Source organism: Rhamphochromis longiceps, linkage group LG22 (genome assembly GCF_057381845.1).
Source record: "Rhamphochromis longiceps isolate RC_006_pf linkage group LG22, R_longiceps_female_GT1.1, whole genome shotgun sequence".
Lineage (NCBI taxonomy): Eukaryota > Metazoa > Chordata > Actinopteri > Cichliformes > Cichlidae > Rhamphochromis > Rhamphochromis longiceps.
In genome coordinates, this window is record NC_140577.1 from 16187403 (window position 1) to 16194828 (window position 7426).

A 7426-nucleotide genomic window follows, 5' to 3' on the forward strand; every position below is an offset into this window, starting at 1 on the left:
CAAGGCTCGGCATCACGTGGAGCGGCAGCGGCCAATGGGAAGCCACGGTTTCCTGGCAACAGGAGCCCGGCACCTGAATGGCGATTAGCATTTAAAAACTGTAGCCACAAGTTGTTCGTTTACTAAAGAGTATATCAAATGAAACATAACCCCACTGTATTTAATAGCATCTATGTGCTTATTAATGTTTATTAATGTTTTATAATGGTCTATAAACATATAGAAGTAATTGTTTTATAAGTCATTTTGTGGCTAATGGCCACCTGATGCACATACACAAGAATACAGATCAAGAACCTGTTTAAAATAATTTAAAAAGCATTAAAATAACTTATACTTTTATTTACTTATTAATTGCTTACAAATTATTTACCATTAAAAAAATTAAATAACGCTGCACATACAGCGCCACCTTTTACTAAATATTTACACAGTTTATGGCAGCTCCGGCTCTTATTTAAACATTTTCTCCAGTTTTGCATGCGTTCTGTATCTTTTACCTGCCGTACTGTTTGTTTCTCCCCTAATGTGGGATGTGTGCAAACTAGACCTTCGGATGGATTCAAATGATAAAGATAAACAGCTGACACTAAGACTACATTTTCAGTCATTTGCATTAAAGTTCAGCTTACTTGCTTTGTTTTGCATTCTCTTGATCAGCATAAATGCGCTTGCTTATTTCTGAGTATTGCATGAGGAACAGGAGGGTGATTAAGATGATAACCACCATCCATTTGCTGTGGCCCAGTACAGGTGTTCCCATGCAGGCACATTGGGAGCCATGCTTTGGCTAAGATGATTAAAGGAAGTCAAAGCCACAGGGATTATTCAGACTGTGTTCCAGGGAGTATATTCTTAATGGCCTTATGAAGTACACCGAGAACCCCCTCCCTCCTGTCGAGTCAGCAAAATGCTCATCACACTGATCACAGCAATCCATTACCTGTACAAAACAATGTTCGATGAACATTAATCACATATCCATGCACAGGAATCATCTCAGCTTCTTTTGATCTCTTTCTAGTGTTGAAATATGTAATAAAGGATTACAATAGAATTCAGAATAATTATTCAGCAGGGTGATGGCCTCCCTTGCTCAGATTCACTTAACTTTGTTTCCTGAATAGATGAGCTTATAAACATAGCGGTGGTGCTTGCAACAACAAAATCTGATCATGAAACACCATCTGTTGAAACAGGGAGATAGCGAGCACACCCAGTAGATCATTCAAAGTTTAACAAATACAGTTTTGTGCAATCAGTATGATCACAACATAAGCAGCTTCAACTGTTGATACAAGGTAGGATGGATCCATGCTTTCATGCTGTTTAGCAAAAACAACAAACATAAAGGCTCATCATCATTTTTGCAGTCTTCTATTGTTTAACTCTGGTGAGTTTTTGTGAATTGTAGCCTCAGTTTCCTGTACCAGTTTACAGGCGTGGCATTCAGTGTGCTCTTCTGCTGCTGTAGCCCGCTGCTTACAGTTCATGATGTTGTGATTCAGAGATGCTCTTCTGCATACTTTGTAACAAGTGGGGGGGTTTTTAAGTCCCTGTTGCCTCTCACTGGTTATTTTCTGTTTTTCAGATCATATTCTGCAAACTCTAGAAATGTTTTTGTGGAAAATCCCAGTAGATCACATTCAAAGTCACATCAGGTCCAGGTTCAGATTCCTTTATTGTGAATTGTCCAATGCAAACACACAGAAAATCACAATTTTATAAGTGATTATAGTGAAACAGTCACAATGATAAGTGAAATAAAATCATTTAAGATAGTATTGCACTCTATAAGAACATTGCCACCCACTGCACATCTGGATCATTGCATTGCGTTATTAACTATGCGTTACACAGAAATCTTCGATTGAAATCATGTTTCTGGAAATGTGATTGTACAAAAATATAACAAAATTAGACTGCATTTAAAAGTTTGGGTTTTAACCGTATATGCAAACATAACATACAGACAGATGGAAAAGCTGCTAAAATCTCAATGCATCAATTTTCAAGTTTGAAAATGGTACAAATTTAAACACGAATGCTTGTTTAAGGACAAAATGCAGTTAATGCAGTGACATTAATGTCTTTCTAGCACTGTTTGATGATATAAAGCCGCAGTTCTCTGTTGCTGCCTTTAACCGATTGTTACTCTTAACTGAGGTGAGAGCTCATCAGCGTGTTTGACCCGGGGCTAGAGTCCCTGAGTATTGTGTGAAGCCAACACTGCAACCTCTGACTAATAGGTTTGCATAACATTGATCTGACTGGCTGTCCATTGAAGAGCTGCACACACACACACACACACACACACACACACACACACACACACACACACACACACACACACACACACACACACACACACACACACACACACACACGCACACTAGTGAAGCCTGGTGTGCCCCAGCTCAAACAGCAAAGAGTCTTTCTAAATCAGTCAGCCCATGGCTCTACACGGGCTCCATCATTAGGTAACAGCGGCTTTACGGATGAGGCTAAGTAGGCGGTTCTGGATGGAGAAGCCACTGAGCAGCACAGCAGAGGCCCAACAACCTCTTCTTAATGATTATCTGTTACCTAATCAGACAGAGCCAGCCTTGAGCTGCTGAACCTGCTGAGGAGTGTGGCCAAAGTTTGGAGGTGAGCTAAGCTGTTTGGCAGTCGTCCCTAGGCTGAGGATTGTTATCTTATTAAGGAAAAGTTGCACATTCAAAAAACTTGCACTCAGATTCTCATGGAGGATTGCATCATGATGTCTTTGCTGCTCAGTGAGTTTATATTCTTATTTTCAAAAATTTCTCCCGGCACTGGTCCGAAAAGTTATTAACAAACTGATGCTGTATAGACATGTCTGATTTCCAAGTATTATTTATGTGTCTTTGTATTTGCAGACAAATGCTAGTTCAGAGAGAAGCAATGAGAACACAAAAGCAGCTTCACTGAGTTGACCTGCGACTTCACTGTGCTGCGCTGTACGTCATGCACGGCAGGCTAATGCTCAGGCTGACTGGATTACCCAGCAGGTGAATTTATTCTCAACCAGAACACGATGCGCGTTGCGTGCCAGGCTTCTTCACAGCGACTCAGGTGTCAGCTTTGCATGTATGTGTGTGGTTTCTGCTTCTGCACGACATCAGCACCTGCAGGAGGGGATGTCCTCTGAAAGAATAGCCCAGCTTCACAGAGTGGCCTGAGTCATTGAAGACAGGTGTTTTATATATATGAAATAGTCCAACTTTTTACTGAGAGAAATGGATTGCAGATGTCCTCTAGCAACGACAGACTTGTCTGGATCTTGTGTAAAATATACAGTTTATGCAAACAGAATGCTGTGATTTGTAAATTATTTTAGGCACAAAGTCAGCACATCGGTTATTTGTGGATGGATTTCTGAATTTAATGCCAACAACATAATTTTGGGGACAAAAGATAAAGTGCAATATTAGAAGTCTATCAGGAGGGATTTGCCGCTGTGTATGCAAACACTTCACCAACCTAATATTTGTCATCATAAGATTACCAAGATTTAGAGAATACAGAGAAATCTTTGCAAGAAAGAGAAAAGGCCCGAAACCAATACCAATGGTACTAAAAACAAACATGTTCCTGTGATGGAAATCTCAGTAGGGATTCAGGAGCACTTCTTAAGAAAAACTGTCCTGTTGTTTAACCAATAAAAAGTTTCATTTTGATGCACGCACAACTAACTTTTGTCCCCCGTGTAGTTATTCACAGAGCGATGAAGCCAAACCTATCCTTTCTTCTCAGCTGTCAGTCTCTGCCTCCCTCGTTTGTTCATGTCACTATTACCCTAATTAGCCGTGAGATCTTCCATCTGTTTTCATTTATTTATTTACTCAGTTATTGTTCATTTTTTAGAATTGAACAGCCAAATAATCAGATACTTTTGTTTGTTCAAATAATAGTAGTGAAACAATGTGGAGTATCTTTTTGTACCTTTAAAAGTACAGTCGATATGATGTACTTGTTTGCATTGTTGCAGTTTGTACGTTGTAGAGATAAGTCTCCAGGATTTTGATCATTAATGTAAGTGAAGAAAAACTGACCTTTAAATAAAGGTCAGGTATGCGGTACTCATTACACCTGGAAATGGGTTTGCTTTTCTGGCCTCACCAACCACTCAGATTTTTCACTGAAGCTCATGTCTGCACCTAAAGCCACCAGGCACATGCAGGGAGTAAAGAAGGTTTGTGCCGTGAGGTAACAGGGCCAATATGCACTCATTGTCCACTTCCTTAGGTACACCTGTTCATTTTCCTTGTTAGCACAATTCACTGCATTCAGGCACGCAGCTGAAATTCTAACTGAGCATCGCTACTTGTTAAAACCAACATATACAGAAGAGCATCTCCGAACTTTGAAGCAGCAGAAGACCACACCAACCTCCGCTCCTGTCAGCTAAGTGCAGGAGACTGAGGCTGCAGTTCACACAGGCTGATTGAAATTTGATAACAGAAGATTAGAAAAAAATGTTGCTTGCATCATCTGATGGCTGCTGCAAAGCTCAGATCATCTCAAACTGGTTTCTTGAACATTACAATGTTCAACAACAATCTAAATCCAGTAGAGCACCTTTGAGATGTGTAACTTTGGGAACATTTATTTGACAGAACTTGAATAAATGGTAAAAGCTTTTAAATCTAAGAGTAAATATGAGTTTTTATTGCATTTCTTTTTATATTTAAATGAACACAAACCTTTGCACCTTACAATCTAGAAGAAACTGTGCAAATGTGAACTTTTTACTGCCGGAGCTTTATGTTTCGCTTTAGTTCTTGACTATGTTTCACATGGTAATATCAAAGTCCACTAATTGCCCTCGTGGGTACATTCATGCAAGGGAAAAAAAAATCATCTAAATGAAGCACATTTTTGTGTTTTCCTCCACATTTCAAATATACATGAAAAACAAAAATAAAAAATGTTGAAGTAGATAAGACAGCACTGAATAAATATAAAAGTCCTGTGTCCTCTCCATGGCTTTTTGTTTTATTTTTATCTGCTCATACAGAGAAAAAAAGGCACGACTTCAGAGCTGTGTGCTGCCGATAAGCAGAGTAAGGATGGGCCTCATGTCAGCGATCTATTACAGGCAGTGTAGTTAAGGACTTTTCCTTTCTCTGTTCTCTCTTTGCTGTGTCATGTGAAGTGTGACACCTAAGGCCAGCTGTAACACCTGTCACCTTTCTTTAGACATGAGATTCGAACATGCAACGCCACAAACTCTGTCATAATGAATTGTGACGTGTTTATTTGGAAGAACTGGTATTTCCCCAAAAATCCAAACTCTCCTTTGACCTTCTCATCTGACACGAATCACGTGATCAGAGACGAAGAGCACTGAAAGTGCTGTGCAATGAGGCGGAGATGTAATCGCTGCGTTTACCATGTGAGTCAGCACATTGCTAAAAGGCCACCTGCTGTCAGATGTGGCAGCAGATGGAAGTGGAGCTTGGCTGGAGATCTGAACTGGCTTAATGAAAGCCTAAATGACTCTTGGCCACAGAAAGAGAGAAGCTTGCAGCTCCGTACACGCTTAAGGGTGAGGTTGAGCTGGATGGGAGGAGCCGGTGAAGAGGAGAAAGAGAAAAGAAAAAGACAGACACAGGTGTGGAGGAGGAGTGAAAGGACAGAGGGAGAAGAAGAGGAGAGCCTGAGATTATGCAACAGTAAAAAGCAGGAAAGCTGCTGATCTGCAGTCGCCTTGCACACATGACCTTCCCTGATGCTTTGATGCATAACACACACACACACACAGAGGCAATTACATCAAAGCAAACACCTCAGGTTCATCAGGTGAGGGTGATATGTAAAGCTCTGCAGCAACACTACAAAATGTGTTTGATCAAACAAGAAAAGTGGCCCTAAAATATCCCTCCTCAATTTTAGCATTTCTACCTTATCTCAAAGAACTACAGCTGCAGAGCAGTATTCCTGGCAAACTTGTGTTTGCTTACAATGCATGTATGACAGGTGGTTAGACAAGCTTTGTATGCAAGCTTTGCAAATATTTTACCGTCCAAACTAGGGGTGTTATCACTGTGTATTTATGACAAGCGTGATACTTGACTGATTGACTGATTAAATGTTTTATTTCTGACATGTAAATATGAAAACAGAAAATAAACAAAGCAAAAGAAATACAACGTTGAGTTTTTTTATACAACACAATTTACATGCCTGAAAAAGAGTAGGGTGATGTTTACACTTATGTGATCCTACACTGCTCAATACTATTTAATAATTTACAAATCATTGTTCACTGATTCATAACCAGACCATATGCAAGTGTACACACACACACACACACGCACACATATACACATAAAAAAATATCAAACCAAAACAAGACACTACATTCTTACATTTTGCTACAAACCCTGCATTAATTTGAAAATGATCATTTTATATTATTTAAAAAGTATCAATAGTTTTAAATGATGTAATGTGAAATCATGTGATGACACAACATTTCACAACACTTCAAACCAAAATACATGCATTACTTTCTTACTTTCTTTAGTAAGAAAGTAAGTATTTCACACTGTCTGTGTACCTTTCTCTAATTATACTTACTGACATGCAGACTTAGAACAAGAGTCTTTCTCCGCTCATGTACTTTGTCATTATTTTAAATTTAAGAGGCTAAACTGCTAAGTGAGCATATCTTCTATCTCCCTAAAAAACAGTTGTTTACAAGAGATTTTAAAAATGTAATAAAATCTTTAAAAATGTATATATATATATAATGTTACATATATATTTAGCAAACTGCGTGATAGAGCATGGCTGCTGCCTGAAGATTCATAGCTTTAATTTGTTGCAGAGTCTCAAGCAGGTCTCCACTCCACGCCAGAGTCACAGATTAATGTCTGATTGCCACCTAGTGGTTGCATGCTCAAAGTAATCTGTGTCCTTGTGGAAATCCAAGTATTTGAGGCTCAGAGAGGAGTTCAGTGCTGTAAGAAGCTTTTGGTCGTTAAGAGCTCTTAGTCAGCACAAAGAGGACAGTTTCTCTTCCTCTGCTGGCAGCTTCATAGTTTGTTTCAAAGTTCAGCTTTCAATCAGTAAATCTTTTAAGATATTTATTAGACTCAAAAAATTCTGCCTTCCGTCCCTTAAAGTACGTGACTTCTTGTGTATGAGTGCATTTTCTGAAAGCAGTGACCATTGTGTCAGACTGTTTAATTGAAGTTTGGGCTCATCTCACCGTTCAACAAAATCATCGAGAACTGCGACTGGTCCCAGTCTTGCATGTTTAAAAATGCTCCTATTTCCATCCGGCTCTGACACATATGTGTTTTCAGGGTAAATGATGTAAGGGTGGGAGCACAAGCTGCTGTGGGGCCAGTCGAGGAGCCAGTCGAGGAGCAGTTGTGTTAGCCCCGAGGCAGAC